Below are 27,561 nucleotides of genomic sequence, written 5' to 3' on the forward strand. Positions count from 1 at the left end.
TTTGTTGTTTAGTTTCTAGTGCAAATATCTTAGTACACTTGAAAAACTAACTTGTGACTTTTAAGCAAAAAATAGGAGCTTGTTTTAAGTCAATAATTTCTTGGTATGTAGCTTTTATTTAAAAAAAGAAGACGTTTTTTTTAACGTATTTGTTAAAACTGTCAATATGTTGTGACAGTATGTTATAAGACAGAATATCTGTGAAAAAAATCAAACACCTCCTTTCTGTGCTACTATTGCCGTCTGAAGAAATGCACCGCTATCGGTCAAAAATAACCAATCAAAGCCAGGAGGAAGTTCTTAGCGTTGTCAGTCATACTCCAGTTTGCAGGGCCCAATGTGCTAATGGCGGAGAAACAACTTACTCTCCAGAAAAACCATTTATCCACTCATTGGTGGCTATGCTAACTAGCCTCTGCATTCATGACAAGCTCTGCTGACGGGATGAAGCTATACCGCAGCACAGAGCAGTATGTGCACAAGTATGATTGACAGCACCAAGACCCTCCTGTGACCAAGCTGTGTATTTCTGTGTAAGTCAGATTATGTCACTTATAGCTAGCACTTTCTCATCAATATTAAGGAATTATTGACTGTGGATTCAACAAGAGACTGTGTTTTTGTAGGACATGGATACTGATGACTGATTATCTGGCATCACTGACAGTGTTGTTACCTGCATATTTATTGTTTTCCACTGGTTCATTCTGGCCCTGTGTTTTTATGTCTGCACCAGGAGACCTTTAAAACACACAGTGTCCACTACTGAAGGTTGTTCTGAACGGGAACACTTGGCAGGTATTAACATCTCAAAGAGAGTGCACAGTTAAAAAAAAAAAAAAAAAAAAAAAAAACATATGTGGAAGGTGGAAATAGGCCATCTTTTATGATCATGGTTACTTATCATTTTTCAAATACTCCATTCTTACCATCTCTCTGGATCCTGCAGCTAAGAAACTACATTAAGAGCTAATTAGTGGGTCTGATGAATGCAATTGAGCCCATTTGAGGGAGGAAAGTGCTTCTTTCTTCCCGGGTGCCACTCAATTTTCATTCATATTGTAATCATGGATGATTATGGATGATGAAGCTTTTATGCTATGTTTTATATATATATATATATACATATATATATATGTATATCTTGGTATTTTCACATACAGTTTATTGGTGTACTTCTGACTGTTTCAGTAGATTCCTGTTTCTTTTCGCGCTCCTCTAATTAAATATGCCACGCCTACTTTGGCTGAATGGTTTTTGACATTTAACAAGCAATCAATCAATCAATCAAATTTTATTTGTGTAGCACATTTCAGCAGCAAGGCATTTCAAAGTGCTTTACATCGTATCAAACACAGAAACACAATGCAACATAGAGTCAACAATCAAAACACGGCATGAAGTCAGGTTCCATCAATAAATTTGTAATTGATTACGTTTCAAATACAATCCTAGACAGGTGGGTTTTTAGTCGAGTTTGCATCCATAAAAGGTTTACCTGTTCCACTCCTACTGTGTTATATGGAACAAAATACCTACTGCTATTTTTATTCCCACTCACGCTCACAATGACACAGTTTAAAACGATGTAAACAGCATTTTAATGGGCTTCTGGCAAACAGCAAATAAATGTTTTTAAAAGGGCGGTAGGCTATTATGTATTTTCCAGGCACCTGATGCCATTTTATGGCTCAATCAATTAACTATGTCACCTTCAATTGTTATAAAAAATGCTGACTTAAAGGAAATTTGAATTTGATGTCGTAATTTAATACCTTGAAATTGGACCTCTGTCTCTTTAAGAAGCTCCTGCTCTTTCTGAAACTCCGCCTTCAGCTAATCGTCACAACAATGAAAGAATCAAGCAACACTCCAGGTATGTTTTTGGTGTGGGAATAACATAATAGCAGAATGTAAAGCTCAAAAAGGTCAATTTTACAAAATATTTCCCCTTTAAAATCAAATGTCTAATTACATATATTTTTTCAGAGTTATTCATTTATTAATTAAATATCTCTGAGGGTAACATAACTTACCTGATTCAGAAATCCATTCCTGACTGCCAGTGTCAGAGTCAGTGTTTCTGACAGGAATACTCCCTACACAATTGTCTTTATTTTGTCTCTTTCACACGCACAGCTTGAGTCCCTGTTCATGAGACGGTGGGCTTCTGGTTCTGACATTACATACATGGTATAAAGTCCACTGACACATCCACCTATCTAGGTATTTGAGACAAATTATGCTTTCTGTGTTTGCCGGCACACCTGCTAAAGATTTACAAGGATAAAATGTGTAGCTGCAGTGGGATCTCTACATGAATAGATTTTTAAAATGTCAAAAATTGTCAATTTGAGTACATTTGATTAATAATTAAAATAAATATGATAAGAAACAAGAAAATCTAAACTTTTTTTTTAATTTTTCCAAAAAAAAAACTTTTTTATCTAAACAGATTTAAGACAGTGTCAATAACTTTTCTGAGTTGAAAAGCGGCCATAAAGCTTCGGTTCAGAAATGTCAGAAGACCGAAGGGATTTTTGCAATGCCAAAATATTGTTTTGTCTCAAAGTGAAGCTTCAGATTAAGAACTACAGTACCCAGCAAGCTCTGCCGAATATAAATAGTAACTGAATGGGCGTTCCCGTGGTGACATGTGGAGGAGGTAAGAAGAGGATTGTTGCCGAGGACGCATTGAGCTGTCGGAGATAACGCCGCTCATGCGACTCTTGCCTACCTGGAGTTTCACTGCCATGGACTTAACCGAGGACAGCGCTGTGGAAATTATCCCGTGCTGACCCACTTCTCGCGTTTTTCTCTCGTTGTCCTCTGACGCCTTCTCTCATTCCTGCCAGGTATGAACTCCTTCTCTGTGTGTGTAGTTTTCCAGCTCGCGCATTGTTCATTTTTTTTTTTTTTCCCACAGAGATGACAGCATCCCTGTCGAGGAAGTAGCCCACGCGCTCATTTGTTTCTGTCGCTGGCTGCTGCTCGTGCGCTAAAACGGCATAAAAAAAATTAGCCGAGGGAAAAATGTACTCTGGCTTATGTTTATGTTTACCTGTCCGCGGTTTAACGTTATTCCCAGGCGCTTAAATGCACTCACGTTTACGTAGTTTTGTACGTAACAGAATGCAAAGTTTATATGTGTGTAGGAAGTTCAGTGGGCCGTCGGGATATGGGTTAATGTGACCTTTACCGTAAGACGTGCAGTTTCTGTTAACTGTTTACATGTTTTACGTGCTTTTAGTTTATTATATTGTGTAATGTGTCAGAGTTCTGTTTATTAACACAAAGCTATTCGTAATTTTAAATTGAAGCCGAGTTATTTTGACCAAAGAACACTGTTTAAATGAAACAGAATATTTTACCTGCATAACTACTGCTGGCTTTATGCTCGAAGCTTTCTGAGTGGTGACCCAAATTTAGGATGAACTGGTTTCACGCAGATGACAACAACACAGTTCACACAGAAAGTAGTTTTCTATTTCCCAGCTGTACTCCTGTAAGGGCTAATTTCTAACCCTTGAAGCTATTTTTGCTGGGTGTCAAACCTGACTGAGCAGTTTACTTCGTTTTAGCTTGAGGGTTTTAATGAAGCCTCTACCACTTTGTTCCTCCTCTTTTAGTTATTACTCTGTGAACGATGTCCAGTGCCTGTTTTAATACCTTGCAGCTTGTTTAAAAGCAAAGTAGATCTACCCCGTAGAGTTTCCAGCAGGTGGGTGTAAAATATATTTACTATGTCCCATTTTTGTTGCCTTGACCACTGTTTTGAATATAGTAGATGCCACGGAGAAACAAAAAACAAAAACATTTTCAGTAAAATTATTTTAACTAATGTAGAATTAATTCTGACTCAAAACAGCTGCTGTCTGAATTGTATATTTAGCTAAATTTTAGAAATGGTTTTAGCTTCTGATACCAAATTTGGGTTTTCTTGGGGGGGGGGGGGGGGGGTATTTCCATAAATTGTAAATTTATGGAAATCATTAATGTCTCCATAATTTTTTTTTTCTAATGGCTGCAGTAGTGTTTTTAAAAATCACTCAGAAATTCAAGGGATGCATCAAAACGTGTCTATACCTGCATTTGCATTTTACTAAAAAGGCATCAGACGTGCTATTTGTTGTTGTGTTTTTGAAGAAAAAAGTTTGGAACTATTCAGTTTAATGCGTTAAATGAACATGGGGTTAGGGGGAGTCATTCAGTCAAGAGTGTCTTGTCCTGGAAGATTGATTTGGTACATCAATATGTAATTATCATTATTTATTATTCCATGAGTGCTTGAAATAAATAAATAGTTTGTAAGTAATTGCACTCTTCACTGTACATTTAACATTTCTGATTTATTATTATTATTTTTTTTGTAGGTGAATTAACCCAGAGAGACCATGTCAGACAAAATGTCCAGTTTCCTCCATATAGGGGACATTTGTTCCCTGTATGCGGAGGGCTCCACCAGTGGATTTATCAGCACTCTGGGGTAAGAGCTTTCATTCATACATCACTACATCCACTTTCCACTTCCTTCATTTCACAAAGTACCTGTAAGGATTCCTCCAAAGATAAAACCTTAGGCAGTGTTGTGCACTGTCCATAGTAAAGCAACCACAGTGACACACGATGCGAGTAATAACACAAATACATTTTCATCTTTTTTCTGCGCTTGAATTACGTTTTGGTTAGCGACAGCTTCTCTTAACCAAAGAATTCACTCTAACCATTAAGTTAGTGTGCTTAAAATTCTGGTTATTTAAAATTACGTTGTAATTCTTTTTTGTAATGCCTCTTTTTCTTATTTTTGAGATTCGAGATTGGCTTGTTGCTGTGTTCCTTTTCGTCCCTTAGATTACTCTGTGTCTGAACGGCATTTAGGTAGGTAGTTGGCATCTCCCCTCCGCCCTAATTGTAGGCGCAGAGTTAAAAGTGCGTCTCATTATATGAAAATAGAACAAACTGTGTCATGCAATTACCGGTCAGAAGTAGCAACAAGGAGGAAGAGGGGAAGAGTGTGATTTCCAATATCTCTAGTTTCTTTCTTACTTCTTATCCAAATTTTTTTTGTCTCTAAAGTGCATTCTGCATCTATATTGTCCTCCTTCACCTTCTTAAGGAAAGACAGGCAGTCTGTTTTGTTTTTTTTCTTCCTGCTGTGTAGCAATTTTATTTGCCACTCAGAAGTGGCCGTGCCGTGGCCCTGTTGTTTGCAAGACCTCAGAAGCCACGCTCTTTCACAGTTTGGCGCTTTACAACAACCGCCATAGCAACAAACGTGTTCACAGCTTTGATGAGCGCTAACAAGACATCTCTCATTTGTTAAATTTACGTCCTCTGCTCTCGTGCTTGTGATCACCCACTGCTGCTGCGCCGTGTGTTTAAAGAGGAAAGCATGAAGGGCGTAGCTAAAAATAGCAGCATTGTTTCTGTATTCAATTTTGCTTGTGCTGTCAGAACTCTGAATGTGACCCCTGACAGACACCTGGATCCACCTGGTGCACTCCTGGCAGCCTAAGCTTTGATGCAGAAAGCAGAAGCAGCATTCTCCTTGACACAGGATAACAGGGAGTCTTGAAACACCTGTTCCCTTTTGGACCTTGGCCCATTATTGCATCATTTTGATCACACACAATGGATCCATTTGTTGATGATACGTAAATTCTTTCAGCATTACAGAAGTGGTCAATGGTCAGTGGGTTGCAAAAGGATGCAGCTTTTTGGAGTATGCTTAAAAATTCTTTTAATTGTATTTATCTACTAACTTATATAAAACAATTATTACGTCATGCTAAAATGTAGTTTAACAGTAAGCATTTTGCCACGTACAGTTCAAACCAAATATTTACATATAACGCATTAAAGTCTGGACTCTTGGCCACTGAGAAAAGATTGCTTCATGGAGGTGTGGATGCTGTTTAAGTTTAAAATTTTTCCCAGTAGCTAATGTTTGGCCATGACACATGTAATGCAGTGAGAAGAAAGTGCAGAGCCAAGCCAAATGGCTGTTGAAGCGAATGTAATATTTGGATTGCTAAACTACAAAAAGGCGCAGAAAATCAAGGTCATCGTTCGTAACTTCTCCTTCCGTTCGTGGATTGGACCGGTCGAAATTCTACCGGAGAAATTCAACTCAATGGAAAAATCCCAGACAGAGCACTGAAGGGAGGTGAGACTCGAGCAGAATTGCATCAGAAGGCAATGGCCAGGCTCGGTTGGTTAGCTTTGTAAAAAATATCCTGACAAGATCCGTCCTTCCATCCATCTGTTGTCTTTCAGTTATCCAAGATGGGGTCGTGGAAAACATATCCATCCCAGAATCTAAGAAAAATACCTTGTACAGACCCTGCACTGACATGGGCTCAAAGTCCTCTCAGAGAGGAAGAAGGCATGTACTCTCGGACAAAGACCAAAAGTTCTGTGGGGTGTTAAAATGGGTTGACCGTAATGACCGTCATTACATCGGTAGGAAAAAAAGAGGGAACCTTGTAAGCAGTCATCCTGACTGAAGTACTCAGGGCACTGCAACATGCTATAATGAATGTTTTGGTTCAGGATAGACTGGTAGAGTCCAGAAAACGGATGATGATGGCATCATGAGGACAGAACATTACCTTGACATATTAAAACAAAATTTCAAGTCACCACATGGCCAACACAAAATACAATCAGTAAACTCAACTCTTACTCCTGCTATGTTTTTATCCTACATTAACAGTCATTTGATCTGAAGTCCTACGCTAAAGATACCATGTTTACACTCATTTTGTCTATGACTCATGAGTACTTAGATTTGAAAAATATTTCAATGACGTTCCAGTTAATTGTGGGTGTACAAAACCTTCTGGAGTTCTGTGCTACTTCACTTTGTTACTTGTAAGTGGCCTGGTCAGAGGTGGATCCCATGACAAAGACCAAACTTTATTGTAAAGTTTGTAAAGTGCAAAAAACACTTGGTTTTTTAGGGAAAATCCAAATATCTGATATTCAAAAACATTCAAAAATAATCCAAACATTCTATAAAACTATTTTGGGAGCCGTCCACAGAGTCATAGACTGATTGTTAAAAGTCGGCTATACAAAATTCAGCCGCTCCCGGCAGGTGTGGCTGACAGTCTAAGACAATACATTAACACAAATTAGCAGGCCAATACCTGGAATCGGATCAGAACATCCCTACTTAGAAAAACAGCACAACACGGGGAGGTGGTTGCTAAGTAAGTAACTTTGGTGGGGAAAAAAGGCTTGGTTTTAAGGTTGGGCATTTATTGCATCGATTATGATTTATCATGATAAAATTCTTGTCAATCACCTTTTTATTCAACTGTAGCTGCGTTTCCATCACAAATGTAACTTGTTGATATTCTGCTAATGTCGAAAAAGCACAATTTCGCAATTGCGGTGTTTCCACGAAATAAGCACAATTAAAATCACACTTGAAAAAGTTTGTTCACATAAGTCATTGAAAAACATGCTGCGTCATCATCCTTCAACTACTTCCTGTCGTCGTCTTCTTCGTGGTTTGCGCCAGTGGCAACATCTGGTTGTTGATCATGTAACTCGTGTGATGTGAAAAAAGTTCTTCCATTGCAGTTTTGCTAAATAAACCAACTTCAATACAGCCAAAAAAAAAAAAAAAAAACATCTCAATATAGTGTAGGATCAATGACTAACATTGTGGTGCAAGACAACAGTTGCTCCAGTTTCTGCATGTTCATATGGATTTGCCTGTCAGCAGAACCTGTAAGACAGGAAGAGGCCTCACCATAGGCGTTCAGGATGCCTGAAGGATAAACTCCTCGTCTCCATTGGTAAAACTTTGATGTCTGGAACCAACTGAACCTTGGAGACTACTCAGAGTTATGTAGCAGCGAGAGGAGATTGTGCAGCTAAGCATGAAAATTATTAATTTATTCAGATTTATATGTAAAATAATTTTCATTCAACAGAAACACTAGTTTCTGATAGAAAGTGAGAGACACCTCCTAGGGGAAAAAAGTAGTGTCAGCTTTGCTTTTAATATATGTTTTATTAGAAAATTAAATTTAAAAAATTCTTCATAGAAATAGATTTTTTATTTTTTTATTTGGAATTTCGGGAATCTAAGCCTTCTTATATTTGCTGATCATTTTTGTTTTGGATGATTTCACTGGAATTTTGTTATGAAATACCAGTGAAATCATTATCCTTCCAAAATGCTCCTACAGCTTCCAACCAGAAGAAACATGCTGGGTAAAATTAAAATATTACATTAAACTTGCGCATGCCTGAGATATGACTAATTTTAGGCCTCAACTAAAGAAGTAATTTGAACACATAACCAAATTAGGTTTTATATACATGTATAGTTGATAGATTCGAAACACTTTCCTGCATCCTGCTTGCTGATAAGTTAATTTTTTATTTTTAAAGTGATTAAATCTGGCTTTCTATGCCCAGTGTGGCGGCAATTAAATACTGTATAAATACGTAAAAGATAGACAGAAATTAGTATTTGAGTTTGTCCTTTGTAAATATTTCCATTTGTGATGATGAGTCGGCAGTAAAGGATTTGAAAAGTAAAATTTAATTGGATCATAACATTAAATGTTTAATACAGCTCAGCAGCAGTTGTCTTGCATTTTTTCATTTTTTAGTCCTTACTTGGTTTCTTTTGGAAAAGGAACTAGACTGAAAACAACCCTTTGATGAAGCTGTCCTGAAACGTTGTGGTTTCAGGACATATTAAAAGATTAACTGTCAAAATTAAAACCTGAACCTGACTAAAGACAATTACAATTCTTACATTAAATAGAATCCATTTCACTTAAGTAGAAAAGCAACCAGCTGTGAATGTGAGCTCTCTTCATGAATTAATTCACATGGATTTGAATGGGGACATATATATATATTTATATTGATGTTATATTTATTCTACAGTGAGCCAGCATTTAGTTGAACCTGTCGAACGTTATTCTGCATCATAAAAACTGTTTAGTCATTCTGATTGTGACCTACGTGTTCCCATGCATTAAAAGCTGAATGTGTCGGCGCTCGTTTTATGAACCTGTCACATTCACTGTAAATGTCAGGCACTTAAAACACAAATTGCCAGTGGTAAATTTATTTTTCCAGTAATCTATCCGGTGCTGTTGACTGATGCAGCCTCTGAACTTCAAGAGTACAAATAAAAGTGCCATAAATATAAATCTTAATGATTAGAGATCATTCAGTCTCTAAAATTTAAAAGTGTACAAGGAAAAACTCTACTTTTCCACTAACATAGTGATTAAATTATGAGCTGTTAGTGAGTCTGTTTTTAATTTCTGGGGAGCTTTGCAACAATTATGATGCCATTATCAATATAATTGCGTTAAGTTGGGTGTGTCTTCATTGGATTTGACAGTATCATTACCCAACAGTCATGTGATATCTCTGTGGTTCTCAGATGCACAATTCTGTGCGGTTTCCAATAAGGAAGAGAGAAACTAATAGAATCCATCTCAACATTTGGTTTGGTCACTTAATGGGTTTTGAGTTGCCTTCTTTCTTTTGTTGGAGCTAGGAGAAAAGCAAGAAAAAAAGGATGCTATACATATTGTTACTTCACAGAATAGTTTACCCACTTAAGCCTGATAAATTTTCTGTTCACTGTTGTTGGTGAATTTTGATTTGCTTTTTTTTCCAGTTAATGCATCGTGATTAAAATATAGTCCTCATAAAGCACAGCTGTAGAAGCTCAAAACCTTTCCTAACAAATAACATTCATGCAGCAAAAATAATGTGCATCCCATCTCATTTGTAAAGGAAGTAATGCTAATTTAGAATAGACTAGAGACTTTGTTGTCACATAGAGAATGAAATGAAGCGCCATCAGCCAGTGCAACATGCATGTGATTAAAAAAAAAAAAGAAAATCTGCTGGGGAAAAAAAAACAATACAGAAATCCATATGATACATGCACTGATTTATTAAAAATAAGTAGACTTTAATGTTGTGTATGCTCTATGTCTTTGCCAGGTTTAAAGAAAACCAGCATTTTATACAATCTTGCCGGAGTGGCGGGGCGATACGGCTTAAAAGTAAAATCTGATATATATTTTCTTGTTTGAGTTCTGATTTTAATCAATTTTTTTCCTCACATTTTTTCTTAAAAAAAAAAAAAGTACAAATGACAGATAATATCTTTAAAAACTCTTTTATCTCAGTCACTCTTTTTGTGAGTTGACCTCGGTTCAAAGCCAAAATAAATAGAAGCTGTAAAACACGTTTGTCAAATAAACGTAGTTCTTAGATGGGGTAACAAAACCAAAATATTAGATTTAATCAAGAAAATTTTTAAATGTGTTGCCCATTGGATGTGCTGTGGTGGTCGCAGGTTCGATTCCCGGCCTGGCTACCTTTGCCGCATGTCTTCCCCTTCTCTCATTACCCACTTTCCTGGCAATAAACTATCAAATAAAGGCCACTAGAGTCAATAAAACCTTTAAAAATAAAAAAAATGTGTTGCCCAGCTCTACTTGCAGATTTCAGTGCCACTGAAACTAAACAAACTAACACCAAGCAGATTCTGATTTCTAGCTCTTCAACTACCCCGACCAGAAGAGACGTGTAGAAATAGACTTTGAGGATCCTCTGGGGTCGTAGCGATGTATTCTTTTGGCTTCTGTGTTTTGTCCTTCTGAATTGGTCCTCAGACTGGTGCTTTGGGAATTTGGCCAGGAAACTATTTCAGACTCCTGTCATATTATTTGACCCATTTCTTAGCAACTTTTGCATAACTTTAATGTGGTGCTGATATTGCGTAAATAATAATTCAATTCTTGCAGTGTTGCGGTCTATCGCTAATATTTGGTTATTGAAAAACATAAAAAGTGGTTAAAAGGTATTTTTAGCTTTATACCCTCACTCATTTTGAACTTGGAAAATATATTCACATTAATATCCGTGTGTTCAGGCTTGTGGACGACCGCTGTGTCGTACAACCAGATGCAGGGGACCTCAACAACCCACCCAAGAAATTCAGAGGTAAGGACAATTCATGTCTGAGTTTTTCATTGTTTAAGATTTACTGCCAGTTTTGTTTGCTCTATGATGACATTTGTTTGGTTTTTTTTGTTGTTTTTTTTAAAGGCATTCTGACGGATTTTATTTTCTTGTTTCTTTTCTTTTAGTTTTAGACTCATGCTGTTTTAAAAACGGACAAAGCAATCATTTAGAAACTCCACAAAAAGTATCCCTTTTACATTAGGACCGCTTAGATTTTTCAGGACGGCTTGAGTTCTCCGATAACCTCAGACGTGTTTAGAGCTGAAAAGCTGCATTGATCGATTCATGCTGGTTCGATAGTTATAGACCTTAAACCTCACATTCATGCTGTGAAGGTCCAGTATAACCTTTAGACCTTTGTTTTGTCAGAAAGCAGTCAGGCCCACTCTTAGTGTTTTTTTCATTTTGAAACCATAGTGACTTTCTAAAGGCTGTAATGTGATATTACCTGGTTTGAGATCTCCTGCCTTCAAATATATTGCTTGGATTAGAAGGGAAAGATTTGCTTTATACCTGCTTAGTTTATTAGAGAACCTCCTAAAAGTGTGTGGGTCATCCACCATGAAGTACTATGTATGTATGCTCATAACTGCACTCAGTTTTCATTGTTTTTATTTATTGTAAACTGAGCATTACTCTCTTTTGAGAGGGTTATGAGGGGAAATGAAGTGTTGGTTTGCACCAAAGTTAAAGTTTTTTCTATTTCTTTATGGCCTAAAGCACTATAGTTTCTCCTTGGCATATTAAAGATGAAGCAAATACTCATCTACTTTGTCCTTCTGCAAATTTCTGAGATTAAAAATTCATTTGCAACACACAGAATCAAGTTGAATATATCAATAAGAAACAGAAACATTTACTCTAACATTTGTCATTAAATGTCAACATATTTAACTGACTTGCATCATTAAATGTACCAAATTAATGATGTAAGTCATTAATTACATTACAGACATATTGAGCATGGTTATGAATGATTTCTGAAAGGATAAAGGAAATGTCAAAATGTTGGCTTTAAGTTTATTCCTATTCTGTCAGAATATTTGCTATCAGTAATCTAATCTTTATTGTTTTAGGGGCATCGTAATCTGGTGATTGGCCATGTTTTTTTCCCATCAATCGGTACCAATATGTTTCTTTCTGCTTATTCACCAGACATGTTTCAAAACTATCTGTGAAAGTTGAATAACTCTAAATGTAAAATTCTTTGGCAACTGATTTGGCTAATTATTTTTCATTCACTCCATAATTATATTCTTTTTCTGTTTTAAAATATATATGATTAGGATAGAGAAAGTGGACTTTGGGGCACTATCTCTGCTCATACATCTGCTGACTTTAACGAAGTCTCATCTTGCTGTTTTCATGTGGTTTGATGAAGTGCAAGGATAGCATTAGCATGTTTACTGTGTTTTGTTTTAAATACACCTCATTGGTATGGTGAATATGGTTTGGTTGTGTAAAATTTTCTGATTTGGTTAGAATGTCATAAACATAATGACTAATATTCCAGCTGTGGTTTTGCTCTTTCTCCAACACCTGGGGGTATCTGTGGATATCTGAGTGCAGCTGACCGCAGATTACATTGACACAGACAGACTGGCATTAACTACAGTCAATAATGCCTTTTTCCCCCAAACATTATTGTAATCTGTGTAAAGTGCTTTAATTCTATTGGGGCAAACCCAGATTTCACAAACAAAATAAAGTCGTGATTGTTATGAATTAGCCATATTGCAACAGGAAGTGTTGTAAGCTGAGCTTCGTCTGGGACTTTGGTCATTTAAAAGCGGTTTGATGGGGAACCAAATACAATACATCTGATAATATAAACATTATTTATGTTTTATGTTAATGAATTTGGAAAGAAGAGATATTGAACTCTGCTCAGAGGAATATTTGCTAAAGCTTTATTGACGAAATGATTTATTGTTTCATGAACTCTTTGACTAGTGATGAATTGGCAACTAAATTTAATTTTTTTAAAAACCAAGTTTGAGTAAAGTAATAAAGTTTACTTTAGGTGGCTAATAGAAGCTGTGGTCTCGAGATGGACCAATACTTGCCGGGAACTCTAAATGTGGCTCTCCTTATTTTTCTGATGCTTTTAGATGTTTCACATTTTAAATTTACTGAAGTTAGTTGTTTATTGTGGTCTGGTTGTGGTTTCTAACACGGTTATTTTCTGCTGCTCAGTGGTTGACGAGCACAGAGTGGCTGCTCATCGGAAGAAAGGCTTTTAGCTCACATGGATTTTTCCAGGAACTGAGACGGCTTCATCCTGCGTATCGGAGAGAAACACAAATCCTTCCCAGATTTCAGCTCTAATTTTGACCAATTCTGCACCAGAAAGTTTTTAACAAAATTATTATAATTTTTTTTAGATTCTTTAACTCAAGTTTAACTGAACGTGTGAGGATGGAGTCTCCGCCCCAGCAGGCTAGTGCCTGAATAATTTAGCCTGGTGTGCTACATGGCAATCTATGTATCTATGTATTATCTATGTATTAATTGTTTTTATCTTGTAACCAGGTTGCTATGTATTGCAAATTTTTTGCTCAGGTCCCTCTTGAAAATGAGATCTAGATCTCAACGGGGTTTACCTGATTAAATAAAGGAATATATATGGGGCAGCAAATCTAAACACAGTTGCACAGTCGAGTAGTGTGAAGTCAGTAATGTTTAAATAGAGGACAACAAAAAAACTTGTTTAATTTTAAACTATTTCAAACAAGTTAACCTGTTTTTAAGTAGGTTACTACATTAACTACTTCTTGTCAACGGTCTTGAATGTCCTGGTCAAATTAGGCAAGGCAAGTTTCGTTGCAAAGCACCTTTAATACACAAGACAATTTATGCATAACCTCCACAATGTGACACTAAATTAAACAGTGTAATTTAATAAACAATTGTAATATCTTTCCAATTTTATTTGAAACATGTTTGAGACTATGTGTTTAAGAGAGATTCATTCACGCTTGATACGTTTGGAAGAATACTTTAACAGACAAGACAAAAGTGGAGCTCTTTAGAAGGCGAGGAATCCTAAAAGACTAATTTCCAGAGATGCTCATTAGGTTTAGGAGGTAATTAGTTTTTCATAGCACTGCAAAGTCAGATTTATTATGTAAATGAAAAGTTTATTTCAGTAACTGTTCACTAATGACTTGCTGTTTAAAGTAACACCACTCATGAGTGTTTTCAGATCTTTGTTTCATTGAAATATGATTTCTGTTTACGGCTCATAAAAACACATTTCAGATTATAACATTACATCAGACCAACAAGCAAAACAATTTCTATTTTGAAGTGGTACTAGACTCATCACAACAAATATTCTAACTCCTTCGATAGCGTGTGCTGTGTAAGTTCATATCTGCTGGTCTCTATTGTTCATTAGACATTTTAAGGAATTTTTTGTTTTACTTGCATTTCAATGTGTTTTTGTAAGCACAAATTATTTAGCGTCTTGTACTGTCGGTTTAAATGGTAAATGTAGCATTAAGAAATGTTTTGTCTTATCAACACTTCAGGAGTTTGACACAATTTTTCCGATTCCATCCTGTGGAGATACATCTGTGAGCGATTAGTTAGGACTGGTCACTCGGTCACTACCTGGTCGCCGTTTCACAAGGCCTCTTCTTCCTAGTTAAAGATGCAGAGAAGTGACCTGCTCGCTTCTAACTGAGCTATTCAAATGATATTCAAAAGTGTGGTTTATCGCTACACTGCTGTAACTGCAGAGGCACACTGACTGAATTTCTCACTGTGTTGACCTACGGCACGCTTTAGTTACTGCATCATACTACACATAATAATAATTCATGTTTTGCAAATGTTGATCCTTGTCGCCAAATTGGTTTTTGGAAAAGCAGCTCGTTTACCTCAGCATTGCGAAGTAATTGTTAATCCGTCCACAAAAAAGCCCCATTGTGTCAGCCACCAGGGTTAATCAGAAGCGTTGTAACCGGCCTGCAGCCTCTTTGTGGAGTATTAACAGCACTTGAACGTTATATAAAAAGTCAGTTCTGCAGGGAGCGAAGTTCTTAATCTAGCTTGTCTCTGATTTGGGGGGCTAATGGATGAAATGATCAGTTCATGTTTTGTACATGCAGGTTGTATTTATTCTCAAAAGTACACAATAAACTGAGTATGAAATCAAACCATCCACATTATGAGCACAGTTCCTGTGCAGAAATATCACGGTTTCATAGCGTCATTGCAAAGATCAAGAAATGGAAAGAAATGTGAACTCTGAGAACATGCAGACTTGGGTGTTAATTGAAGACTGAATCGCAAGCAGAGAGCATAACTGCTCGCAACACATTTCAGGGTATTTTTGAATTTATTTCATAAAGGACCGGGCATATTAATTAACATGAGTACATTAAAACGACCATGTAAATATGCTAGATTTAGCCACAAAAGCTAATTTCTATCGGTAGTCCTCTGGCAGGTTGATGGTAAAAAGAAAAGAATATTGAAAATATTGTAATTCTGCTTCTTCATTCTGTGTTTGAAATATCCCTATTAGATGCAAAAGGCAATCCACAAGTTTCCTAATATCTAATGAGAAAATCACAACATGGTTAACTTTTAAAACTCATTGACCAGTTCATGTTCTAAACCCCCTTTTTGTTATTGCTGCACCTGTATGTTGCAATAACAAAAAGGAAACTGGGATGTAAAGCAAAAAGTGTATAAAGTGTTCACACCGAGGGCTGACAGTCTTTATTATTGATAGCTGATATCCATCGCTGCCTTATCTTTCCTCATTAAAAGTTGTGAATGACAAGTTCGGTTTTTCTCCTTGTCTGTTTTTGGCAGTCGATCGCACAGCATCCTATGACAATTTTTAAGGTGAAATTGACTAAATAAAAGCGATATTAGGCTATAGGTGTCTGCTCTTTAACAGGCTTTAAAGGAGCACATAGGTTGTTTTTACATCCGTCGTGGCGGAGCGGGCAGAGGTCTGAAGCGGTGACGTCACGTGCGAAGGGTCAATAGTATCTTTGGGGTTGATCCACCACTGGACTGTCATTGGTTTTTCTATTTTTTGTCTATTTTTATTAAGCAAATTTATTTTTGAAATGTCAAATTCTGCAATTGTGGAAATGCAGCTTTTGATGACAATGAGGTTGAAAGTCCAACAGGTGTTTTATCTTTAGTAGATCTGTTGTGTGAAGATTTTGCAGATGCATACTGTCTACATTTTGCAATTAACTTTTTAGTAAATACCTTTCTTCTGTAGTGGTAAGCCACGGTATTTTTCTGCGTTTAATAGCCATTATTGCCCATTTGCAGCGGACAAATGTTCTCCCAGTGCCCCGATTTCTTTTTTTGGGTCTTTGCCCTCCTCTTTCCTGCCCTGCTTCCTCCTCTCCAGGCTGTGTGATGGGTAATCCCCTCGACACTCTTTGCTTGCTTTTCTGAGTACGGTAGCCCAAATGCGTATTTTTATCTGTGTTATTTCTCAGTGGAGTTCTAGTTGACACTTGGAATGCAGTAGTTCATAATAAATATTTGAACGGATGAGTCAGTCTATCATTTTACAACTCACAAAGTTTTTTTTCTAGTTGTATCTTGTATATTTATCAAATCCGATCCAAATCAAGTTTGTGTTTAGGACAGACTGAGCAGAGTAAGTCACCCAAACATCTCCCTCTCTCCTTTGGAGCGGACACTGATGTATTTTGTTATAACGTGTTTGAAACCTTTCCCAAAAGAGTGAGGTGGGTGTCTTTTTATCAGAGGCACAAACCAGCCCAGATTGCTCCTGTGTAAGGAGCAGAGCACTTTCTATATTCTCTGCTCCTTAAAATAGCTGTGAACCTCACGCTGTCCATAAGACTGAATCCCCATTTCAGTCAGAGTTTTTCTTTTATGTTGTGCACATCAGGACTGGGCAATAAATTGATTTTATCAATTAACTAAATTTTCTGGTTTTGAACATTTAATTCTCTGAAAAATCTGGATTATTGTTTTTTTTCTCCATTTGAGTTTCCATAGTTCAGATTGTCAACCCTCTAAAGAGCTACCATCTGGTTTGACAAACATGTTTTACAGCTTCTTTTTTTATCCCTCTCCAACTTTCAACTCAGGTCAACTCTGAAAGATTGATTTCTTTTTTTAGACTATTTTCTGTCATTTGTCATTTTTTTAAGGAAAACAAATTAATTGTAAATCAATTGTCAAGTCTGCATAGGAAACGGTTGGCATAAAAGAGCTTGTTTTTTGTGGCTCAGTACTCTATTGCATGTAATATGCCAGTTTCCTGCTAAACTTTATCTGAACTCATGAACAAGAAACTTCACCTCCACCACTTGACTCAGCAGCTCCCTCCAAACTTGGAGTCAGTTCTGTTTCATGGCTGACATTGGTGCGTCTTTATTTCCATCCCTCCAGTCACTGTGCAGCATCAAAATCTGTCCTTACAGTTTAACAAAGACGTCTGGGCTGTAGTCGGGGCTACTGATTCTGATTTTTGCTGATACTGAATTAACAAAAAAAAAAACTATAACTGACTCTATCAGTTGTTGTTATGTATAATGTATTGTGACATACATTTTAATGTTCCAATGTTCTTCTTTTTTGTGAAAAACATTGAACAATACCTGTGAAACAATCCAGGCTTATTCGAACTGCTCATGAGGTTGGGCGGGTCCGTCAGTCTGCCCTCTCTCATGCCAGATGGAAATTGATTTAACTTGATTTAACTTATTGTTATCTTTGAATAAAATATTTTCAGAAGATTATATTCCATTAATGCAAGTCTAGGTTTGTTTGTTTTTTTTTCCTTGCATGGCCAACATTTATTCTTCAAACCTGCTGCTGGTGAAACAGAATTCCTGCCATTTCTTCATTCTCGTAACTCTCGTCTGTGAATCCCCACATATCCTTAAAGTTTTGTTATGAGCGAGACCGAGTAGAGGCCATTCCGCTTCTGAAAACGACTATTTTTAGTCTCAGTGTACCACTTTCCCCAAACTTGGCTGCGTTTGCCGAGGTCAGGACGCTGGGCATGAGTGCAGACTCTTACGATAAATTATGAAACGTGTGTCTTTCTGTTTGTGCTTTTAGACTGCCTTTTCAAGCTGTGTCCAATGAACAGATACTCGGCACAGAAACAGTTCTGGAAAGCGGCAAAGCCCGGCGGCAACAGCACAACGGACACGGTCCTGCTCAATAAACTTCACGTAAGATCTATTTCCATCCTCACAAACCATAATTGCAGTGTAACTACATGGGCGATTTCCGACAGTGCGTGTTTGTGATTCACTCCGTGTGCTCTGTCGTGACCTTCCAGCACGCCGCAGACCTCGAGAAGAAGCAGAATGAGTCTGAAAACCGCAAGCTGCTGGGAACAGTCATCCAGTATGGAAATGTGATTCAGGTGCGCTGCGGCCGACGAGATAAGGGGCTTTGCTGAAATGAACTGTGGCGCTGTGCGGCACGCTTATAGGATGCTGAGCGCTTGATAAAACTGACCAATAATCTGAAGAGTTTTAAATAATTGCCACAGAACAAAGAAGTCCTATAGGGTCACCGTTAAAAGGTCTTTTCCTTCGCTCATTGCTCATGAAGGTTTTGCATTCATGTGCGTTTATCTGAGAAACTTGCTGTGTAATGTGCATAAGGGAGATAGTGTGGGATGTCCTGGCTGCACATACCTTATATAATTCAACTGCTGCTTGGGAAATATACACTTAGAAGCTTGTTAGGCGAAAACCAGCTGTGACTAAAGTTCCCAAAGTAACCCCTTGAATTGTCAGTCTTGCATGACCTAAAAAAAAAAGACAACATCAAGCATCTCTGCTGTAAAGTTCATTTAAGTTGTCTCGATGGCCTCTGTTGCACCAGTTTTTCCACATTTTTCTCAAGCTGTGTAACATTTTTCACGTCTCTTGCCAGAGAAAGAGAGATTGAGTGGTCACGTCTCCTGTAACCGTATGACTTGTTGTGCCAACAGTTGCTGCACCTGAAAAGCAATAAATACCTGACGGTGAACAAGCGGCTACCTGCGCTGCTGGAGAAGAATGCCATGAGAGTGACTCTGGACTCGGCAGGGAACGAGGGATCCTGGTTCTACATCCAGCCGTTCTACAAGCTGAGATCCCTGGGAGACAGTGTGGGTAGCGCCGGGTGTGGGATTCCAGTTAATTATGCCCAGCAGAAGGAATCTAGCGTGTATTTTTAGACTTTACACGAAAACAGAAGTCACATGCACTCGCCACATCTGAGCCTCCAGTTCAGGCTCGGCGCCGTTTGTTTTGAAATGTTCAACTTGTCAAGAATGAGGAACTGCAGATAAACAATGATCTGTTCGTGAAAGCGAGTCTGTCTGGTTGGATCAGAAGCACTGTGTATCCAAAGTCTTTTCCGGTGTGTTTTTACAAGCTCAGATGAAAAGCTGGACGATGACGGGCTCTCGAGGCATCAAGATGAAGAACATAATTGATACAGAGCAAAGAAACTAGGCTGGTTTCACTAAATACACTGTGAAAATACAAAAAGAAAATGGTTGTTTTAGTGAAATAATCTGCCAGTGGTTATTAGAACTTTTTCATCTATATTAAAGAATTATATTCTTACAATTATGACTTAAAACATTCCCATAATTACTAAAAAGCTACTTGTAAATTAGCTTTGTCTTATTTCAAATGTACTAAAATATTTTCACTAGAAACTAGACCAAAAAAAACCACACACTTGGTAAGAGTTTGCGTTGTCGCAGCGTACAGTAAAACAGAATCTATTAATTACATCTCTCTTAATACCTATGCTGCTATAATCCGATGTACTGACCTGCGGTTTGATCCAGAGAGAGCTGCAGGAAATGAGACGCAGTGTGAGAATTCATTTCGAGTGCAGCCAATTTCCTCTGTGCTTGAAAAAAAGGAAACCACAGGCTGTAGATACGGATCCATTGAAGTTATGCTCATGTTGTCAACTTACAAACACAAAATGCAATGTATTTCATTGGGATTTGATATGATGGACCAACAGAAAACAGACCAAAATTATGAAGTGCAAAGAAAAGGATACATAAGATGTTTGTTTTCAGATACCATAAGACTTTTTCTTTGTAACAGGTCAAAACACACAGAGGAGACTCCAGACATGTGGGAGAAAGGTTCCCATTTGAGGGACAAATGGGAAAATAACATATATGCAAAATATGGCCAATACTGGAAAAGCCATTGTAGTTGAAAATATCTGAATATAAAGCAGCGGTTCCCCCCAAAACTCCTCTTATAAAGTCCTTTTCCAGTCAAAGTAGAAACTGAAGTCTAAGCAAGGATGTTTAGCAAAACTTGAAATTTGATAATCACAGGCATCCAGGTGGAAACTGAGGTGTCTTTGATTAAAAATGGATAATATGTACAAAATTAGAGTAATTTTCCAAGATAGTTGCATTTTTAACTGCAGCGATACTGATTAGACATACAAAAGGTTTGGTTCATGGTTTAAATTTTAAAAACTATACATCACTTTCATTTCTTTCCCCAGTTATATGCCACGTTATGTTGGTCTGCTATATAAAATATGAAAGTATGTTAAAGTTTGTGATGGCAACACAAACTCATTAGATGTGAGAAAGTCTCTGGTATGAATGAAAATGGCAGCTAGACACTTAGCTTAGCACACCTGTTCTGAGTTTGTCAAGATTTTCTTTTTTTTCTTGAAGCAGAAAACACACCCATTTTGTCTAGAGTGCTTATAAAAGCAACAAGTTATAAAAGAAAATAAATGGAGTTTTCTTGGTAATAGGTTATATAAAGCTACATTTGCGTAATGCTTTTTGAAGGGACGTCGGAGTGGCTCGGGTAAATGGAGCATACCTGAACGTAACCTCTGCTGCTCAAGCTGCGGTTTCTAATCGTGGCTAATGGGAGGTGATAGAGTTAAGCTGGCTGATTGGCTAATTAAGTTCCACCTAATTAATCCCTTTGGGAAGATTTGTCCTCCACACTTGATTCATCCTTTTAAAAGGACCAAGAGTCACCAGCCTTTCTTTCAGTCTGACCAGTGTCTTGGTCAGCAGCAACGACCGCAAAACCTCAAAATCTGTTTCTTTGAGAACATGCAGATTTACTCTCTGTGGCACAAATGTTTGACTTTTGAAATCAAATATTTAAAGACGGTTACTTTTTAAGGTGAATTCTTCCACCGCTTTGAAAAGTTGAGTTCAGCTTGTGGTGCATGTAAATAATCAAAGCTTTGGCTAAATCACTGTTTGTCATAAATTAATGCTTGAGGGTTTTGTATCTCATGTAGGTAAGAGACAAAAAGGGACTCTAGCTCCACCTAGTGTTCAAGAGATGGCATCTATAGTTAGAAACAAATCCAAGATTGTAGAGTTTTTATTTGATTTATAAAATTTAGGTCACTTTTGTAAAATGATTAATTTGTTTTTATCATATTTTAAGGTTTTCTATGTTTATCTCTTGCTTCTAAGCAGTGTGGTCTTCCTCTGTAAATTTGCGTTGCTCCTGCAGGTGGTGATCGGAGACAAAGTCGTCCTCAACCCTGTGAATGCAGGGCAACCTCTCCATGCCAGCAGCCACCAGCTAGTTGACAACCCGGGGTGTAACGAGGTACGACTGTTACTGCATTTATGGTAAAATGGAAACATTTGTAACAACTCTATAATACATGTGTTAGAATGGTCAGACATCATTTCTCTATGTGTTTTTTTTTTTGTTGCCCTTTTTCTTCAGGTTAATTCTGTAAATTGCAACACAAGCTGGAAAGTTGTTCTATTCATGAAATGGAGTGACAACCTGGAAACTATACTCAAGGGGGTAGGCACCGACACGATTACTTGATATTACTTGATTTCACAACAGTAAAAATTGACATTTACTTGATCATGTCCTATGGGCTTTTTTGTTTTTGTTTTGTTTTAGGGTGATGTTGTGCGGTTATTCCACGCAGAGCAGGAAAAGTTTCTAACTTGTGACGACCACAGGAAGAAGCAGTACGTTTTTCTCCGAACCACCGGTCGACAGTCGGCGACTTCGGCCACCAGCAGCAAAGCACTGTGGGAAGTGGAGGTTGGTGAAACGTGTTCCCAAAATACAATCCGTCCCCCTGTCAATTAAATGCTGATCCCTGGTACGGAAACAATGCTAGCTTTACTTTAAATGCCGTTTCTTTTCTCATCACCAGGTGGTGCACCATGACCCATGCAGAGGAGGCGCAGGCTATTGGAACAGTCTGTTCAGGTTTAAGCATCTGGCCACTGGGTGCTATTTGGCTGCAGAGGTGGGTGAGGTGTGTGTCGGTGGATTACACCCTTTTTTTTTCTTTACGGTTTACTAATTTAGACAAACATTAAATTTCTGAGCTGGCAACAATAATTTAACACCAAGAGACATCTAATTTACAGAGTTTTTCATGCACAACAAGAGCAACACAAAGTATTTTAGGGAAGATGAAAACAAAAGGTAATAAAAGAACATATGGAAATAATAATGCAAACAAGGAAATTATGTGGAAAATATCAGAATTGTTCAGATAACGGAGATAAGTGTTGTTTTTAAAGACTCTTGAAAAACAGGTCTGTTAATGAGGAGGAGACGCTAAAGGTCGACATGTAAATATATGATGCACAAATCCTAACATCCTTTAAAATATTATAAAGTCCTGATAAGTGTTGGTTTGATTGGTGTGTATTTTTATATGTTTGTGTTGTGTTTGAGTTTTACTGTAATCTTTACCAGGTGAATTTTGTCACCTTCTGAAAATAATAACCCAAGTCTGTTTTTGCCAAAAAAGAGGTGATGATTTTTTTTTTTTTTTTTTGGCAAACTTAACTTCTGGCAAAAAAAAAAATCAAAAATTATATCATCAGCATGACTTTATTGGAAAAGCTACATATGATTAGATCTGCTGTTTTGGCAAAGAAACGTCTACATGTTCTGCTATGATAAGCAACTAGCATCACCAAATACATATTATTGTTGTAGAGAGCCCAACATTTGGCTGATGCCAATTGTAGTTCCAACAATTCTTTGCAATGTTGTTGTGATCAGTAATTTTGCAAAAGCAATACATTTTAGATAGTTCTGCTTAAAGGGCATCAAAACCACCTTATATCTATTCTGAAATGTCCAGGAAGCAGCGATTTCAAAATTGCAGTTATTTGTGGTGTATATATGTGGTATATATTTTATTTAAAGAAAATAAGTACATCATTATCAAGTGAATGATTCATTGGATAATGTTTTTCAAATGGATTTTCCAGGTGAATCCAGACTTTGAGGAGGAGAGCGCTGAGCAGCGATCTTCTGTAAGTCAGATTTTCTCTCATTGTTGGAGCTTTGCCTCCGCTTCATTCTTGGGCTTTTTTAAAAAATCTGCTCTGGGTTTCTCTTTGCTGCTCTAGGTGGTGGACTTTACACCCTTCAATTTTCAGGTATTGTCACACCATCCATAGATGTTGTTTGGTTGCTATGTCAGTGTGAATTTGTGTGCATATGCATATAAATTAAAATCTGTACTCGAATCCAGATTCAGCAGAAAATCTCGTCATTTGCTTTGTGTGTGTCAGTAGCACCTGACTACCACAAGGTGTCTCTGTGTAATCATCTTAGTTGATGCACAGCAGTGCTGGTAGTTATTGAATAAGAATATATTTTGTTTTCTTTAAGAGCACAAATACAGCAGTTCAGCAAATTCCAGCGTCATCTTAGAGTAGAAGGCTTAAAAAACACAGGATGCTTGTAAATGTACATAAAATTACTTAGCAAATTTAAAGAGCTTCAGTATTTACATTTGCTCACTTGGCATGGTGATTTACCTTTATGGCTGAGTATTGTTGCCACTGATTCTTAACTCCTGTACAGGTTTGTGCAGGGGATCCTTTACTGTATTTTTATTTTTATTTTTAGCTGGATGCTGATAACGAGGCTCTACGAGGCCGCCTCCGCGCTCCACAGGAGAAAATCATGTACACCCTGGTCCCTGTACCCGACGGCATGGAGGTGTCCTCCATCTTTGAGTTGGACCCCACCACCCTAAGAGGAGGGGATTCAATGGTTCCCAGGTATGGCACGTAAACGAAACCTGGTCCAAACTGTGAATAAGTTCAAGCTTCTAAAATCCCCACGTCTGAAACGCGTGTTACAACCAGGACTGGGTGACCTGGCTTAAAACTTAAGACTCACATTTTTTCAATTTAAAATTTTAATCTATTTTCTTTCCCTCATGTTTTTTTTTCCTTTAAAGAAATACCAATGACAGAAAATATCTAAAAGAAAAAAAGAACAACAACTGGATTTTATTTCCCTCAGCGAGTTGACCCGAGTTCAAAGTGGAGATAAAAAGAAGTTGTAAAACATGTTTGTTATGAGTTAACATCCCTCTGGAAACAAAAGAAGTCCATTGGTGACAAACAATTCCAGATTTTAAAAAAATTAAATCTTCAAAAAAAAAAGAAAAATCAATTTATTGCCCTCACCTAGTTGCAAACATTTTACATAACAGCCAAGCTTGATTGTGAGAAATTATGTTATAACCAAATTTGGCATTTGAGGAGCAGCAGTATAAAACAAAATCTCGGGGGGACGGTGACCGAGACCTGTTTGTAATTTGCCATTATAAGACAGCAAATATGTAGAATCAAAAAATATTCGTATCTTAAATTGGCCCCATCAAGATCCAGACCTAAATCCAACTGCGAATCTTTAGGAAGACAAATAGTTTTTCATGGATCCTCTCCAACCAATCTGACTGAGCTGGAGCGATTTTCAAAGATGAATTAAAACAAATAAATACATCCGGTTTCCTAAATGTGCAAAACTGGTAGAGAGGAAACCTGAAAGACTTGCCGATGTAATCATCTGCTACTTGAGAGTGCTTAAACTTGGAGCAAAATCATTTTATAAAGGGATGAAAAATAAGCAAAATTCAAGACGCAAACTTTCTTATAGTCCTGAGCTCTACGACACATTTACTTTCAATGAAAACAGTACTGAAGGAATCTTAAAGTGCCGGGCAAAAAAAAAAACCTTGATGAATGACAACTATGTTGACGAAACACTGTCCCTTCATGAAGACCACAGTGATGTCAAACAACTAAATTTCAAAGAGGAAAAACATGAGTCAAGTGTTTTTGTGGAGGGGGAATTTAAAGCATCAGTCGAAACTAGTTTCTGTGGTATTGAGTTTAAAAGTGGGCAACTGTGGACACGGACCAGTTTTGTTATGTGCTGTCTGTTCTGACTGTGCGATCACTCTGTTTTGACTAAAAGCAAATCTTTTAAACACAAGAATGGTATTATAAAGACAAAACAGGAAATGTGTCAGGCTTGCCTAGATGAAAACAAGAAAGGGAGAAAACTCCCAGATTTCAAAATATCAACATAATTATTAATGTTTCTATGCAAGAATACAAACCACATATTATGTAACTTTTAGTGGGGATGTTTTGTAATCTGATCTGACCTTGAATTTCTGGTAGGTTTAATAGAACAAAGCTAATGGAAACCATTCAAATGGTGGGCATTAAGTAAAATTGACCTTTTTTTGTTTTTTGTTCTAAAGTTATTCCCTCATCAGAAACACACCTGCATGCTTCCGCTTCACAGAGCACACCTTTCCAACTCAGCTCCCCCACATTTGTAATAGAAACACAGTTATAGTTACTTGACTGTGCTACCAAACGGCACTATGTGCCTGGAAAATATATTACACCGCCCCTTTAAACAGCAATGTTCCTGCCTTTGTTGACTGCAGTCTTGTTGTCATCTGTGTTCAGGTTTTGCTTTTTTTATGACTTCTCTTTAACTGCATGGTATGAAGGATGAAACTTTAGTTCTGAAAGTGCAATGGTGTACTTATCCTTGTGAGATGAAAATAGAGGCTACACAGTTTGATTAGAGCCTTTACAATGTCATGCCCTTTGTGTGACTACCTGTCACTTTAACCTGATATAATCTTGCCTCTCAGACTTTAGCCAGGCCAGCTAATTAGCACCTGACAGAACTGGCACACAAAGGTTAGCTTGTTAGCCTCAGTTGCCAGTTACATAATCTTTGCTAAGAATGTGGCTACTATCTGCGTGGTGCGCCTGAGGCCAGGCTGATGACACAGACGGTCACACATGGGGCAGGCCGGGTGATGTTGCAGTGAAGCGAGCCTTTGGCGTAGAAGTTTAATACGTGCTTACAGGAGCAATAAGGCCACACAAGCCAACGCTAGCTAATCTCTACACATGCAACACAGTTCACCGGCAAGGCAATAAGGTTGCAACAGACACTGACTGATTATTATAGTCATTTGTTATTTATTAGGTGTGCCTTTTTATCACAAAACATTGTGCAATAAATCCTGTTGTTGTGCACTTTCCTCTCTGTTTTACTTGGCACTGTTTCAGGGAGCTGCTTCTTTTTGGTGTTTGTTTTATTGTCAGGTGCTGCATTTCATTGCTTTAGAGGTAGTCGAGCACTTGTAACAAGTCTCGAGTTGTCTTGATTGACAACTCAACAATTCATAAAGCTATCTAGAAGATACCTCTAGGCCTCTATATGTATGATTTACGAGTTGTCTCCTTCACACAAAAACAGGATGCTTAAATTTAGGTTTTGAAATCAAAGAGAGACCGTGGAAGGAGTTTGTTCCAACCCAATTAGTATATGAGTTCTGTTTTTAGATGTGGCTATCCACATAGACACAAACATGTGGAAGAACATTCTCTGGTCAGATGTTGCATGAATTGACATTAGGCCTTCAAAACAACATGCCGCCTTCAAATACCATCCCCAGCAATGACATGGGAGCTTGTCACAGTTGATGGGAGGATAAATATATCTAAACGCTGAACAATCCTAGAGGAAAACCTGATGAAGGCCACAAAATACTTGATTCTGGGGAGGAGGCTCAGCTTCCAGGAGGACGACCACAAACAAATCTATAGCATATAAAATATGTTATAGATCAAACCATATTTTCTGTGTTAGTGTGGTCCAGTCAAAGTCCAGACCTAAATTCAGTTGAGAAGATTTGAAATTGTTCAGACATACTCCACCCAAACTGACTGACTGACCTGTTTTTGCAAAGACGAATGAACAAAAACGTCAGATCTCTAGATTTTCAAAACTAGTAGAGGCCTACACTGCAAAAACACAAAATCTTACCAAGTATTTTTGGTCTAGTATCCAGAGCAAATATCATAAGACACTTGAAATGAGACAAAACTAACTTACAAGTAACTTTACAGCAAGATATAAGAGCTTGTTTTAGGTTAACAATTCCTTAAAATTAATAATAAAAAACTATTGGTTCCACTGACATTTTGCCATGTCATAAGGGAAACAATCTCCCAGTGGAACTAGGACTTATTTATCAATATTAATAAATTTGACTTAAACAAGCTCCCATATCTTGTTGAAAAGTTACTTTTAAGTTAGTTTTGTCTTATTTCAAGTGTACTTGTTCATATTTTGTGTTTCTTGTGGTGTACTGGAAAGGCGAAATTTCTTGGGAGATTGAAAACAAATAAATACTATGTTTTTGCCAAAATTTTGAAAA

General features: G+C 37.4%; 1 pseudogene; it reads left to right on the forward strand.

Moving 5' to 3' along the window:
* The first annotated feature begins 2,637 nt into the window (after positions 1–2,637).
* LOC116711089 (inositol 1,4,5-trisphosphate receptor type 1-like) overlaps positions 2,638–27,561 on the forward strand; it is a 35,317-nt pseudogene continuing 10,393 nt past the window's right edge.

The sequence above is a fragment of the Xiphophorus hellerii genome, chromosome 20, assembly GCF_003331165.1.
Source record: "Xiphophorus hellerii strain 12219 chromosome 20, Xiphophorus_hellerii-4.1, whole genome shotgun sequence".
Taxonomy (NCBI): domain Eukaryota; kingdom Metazoa; phylum Chordata; class Actinopteri; order Cyprinodontiformes; family Poeciliidae; genus Xiphophorus; species Xiphophorus hellerii.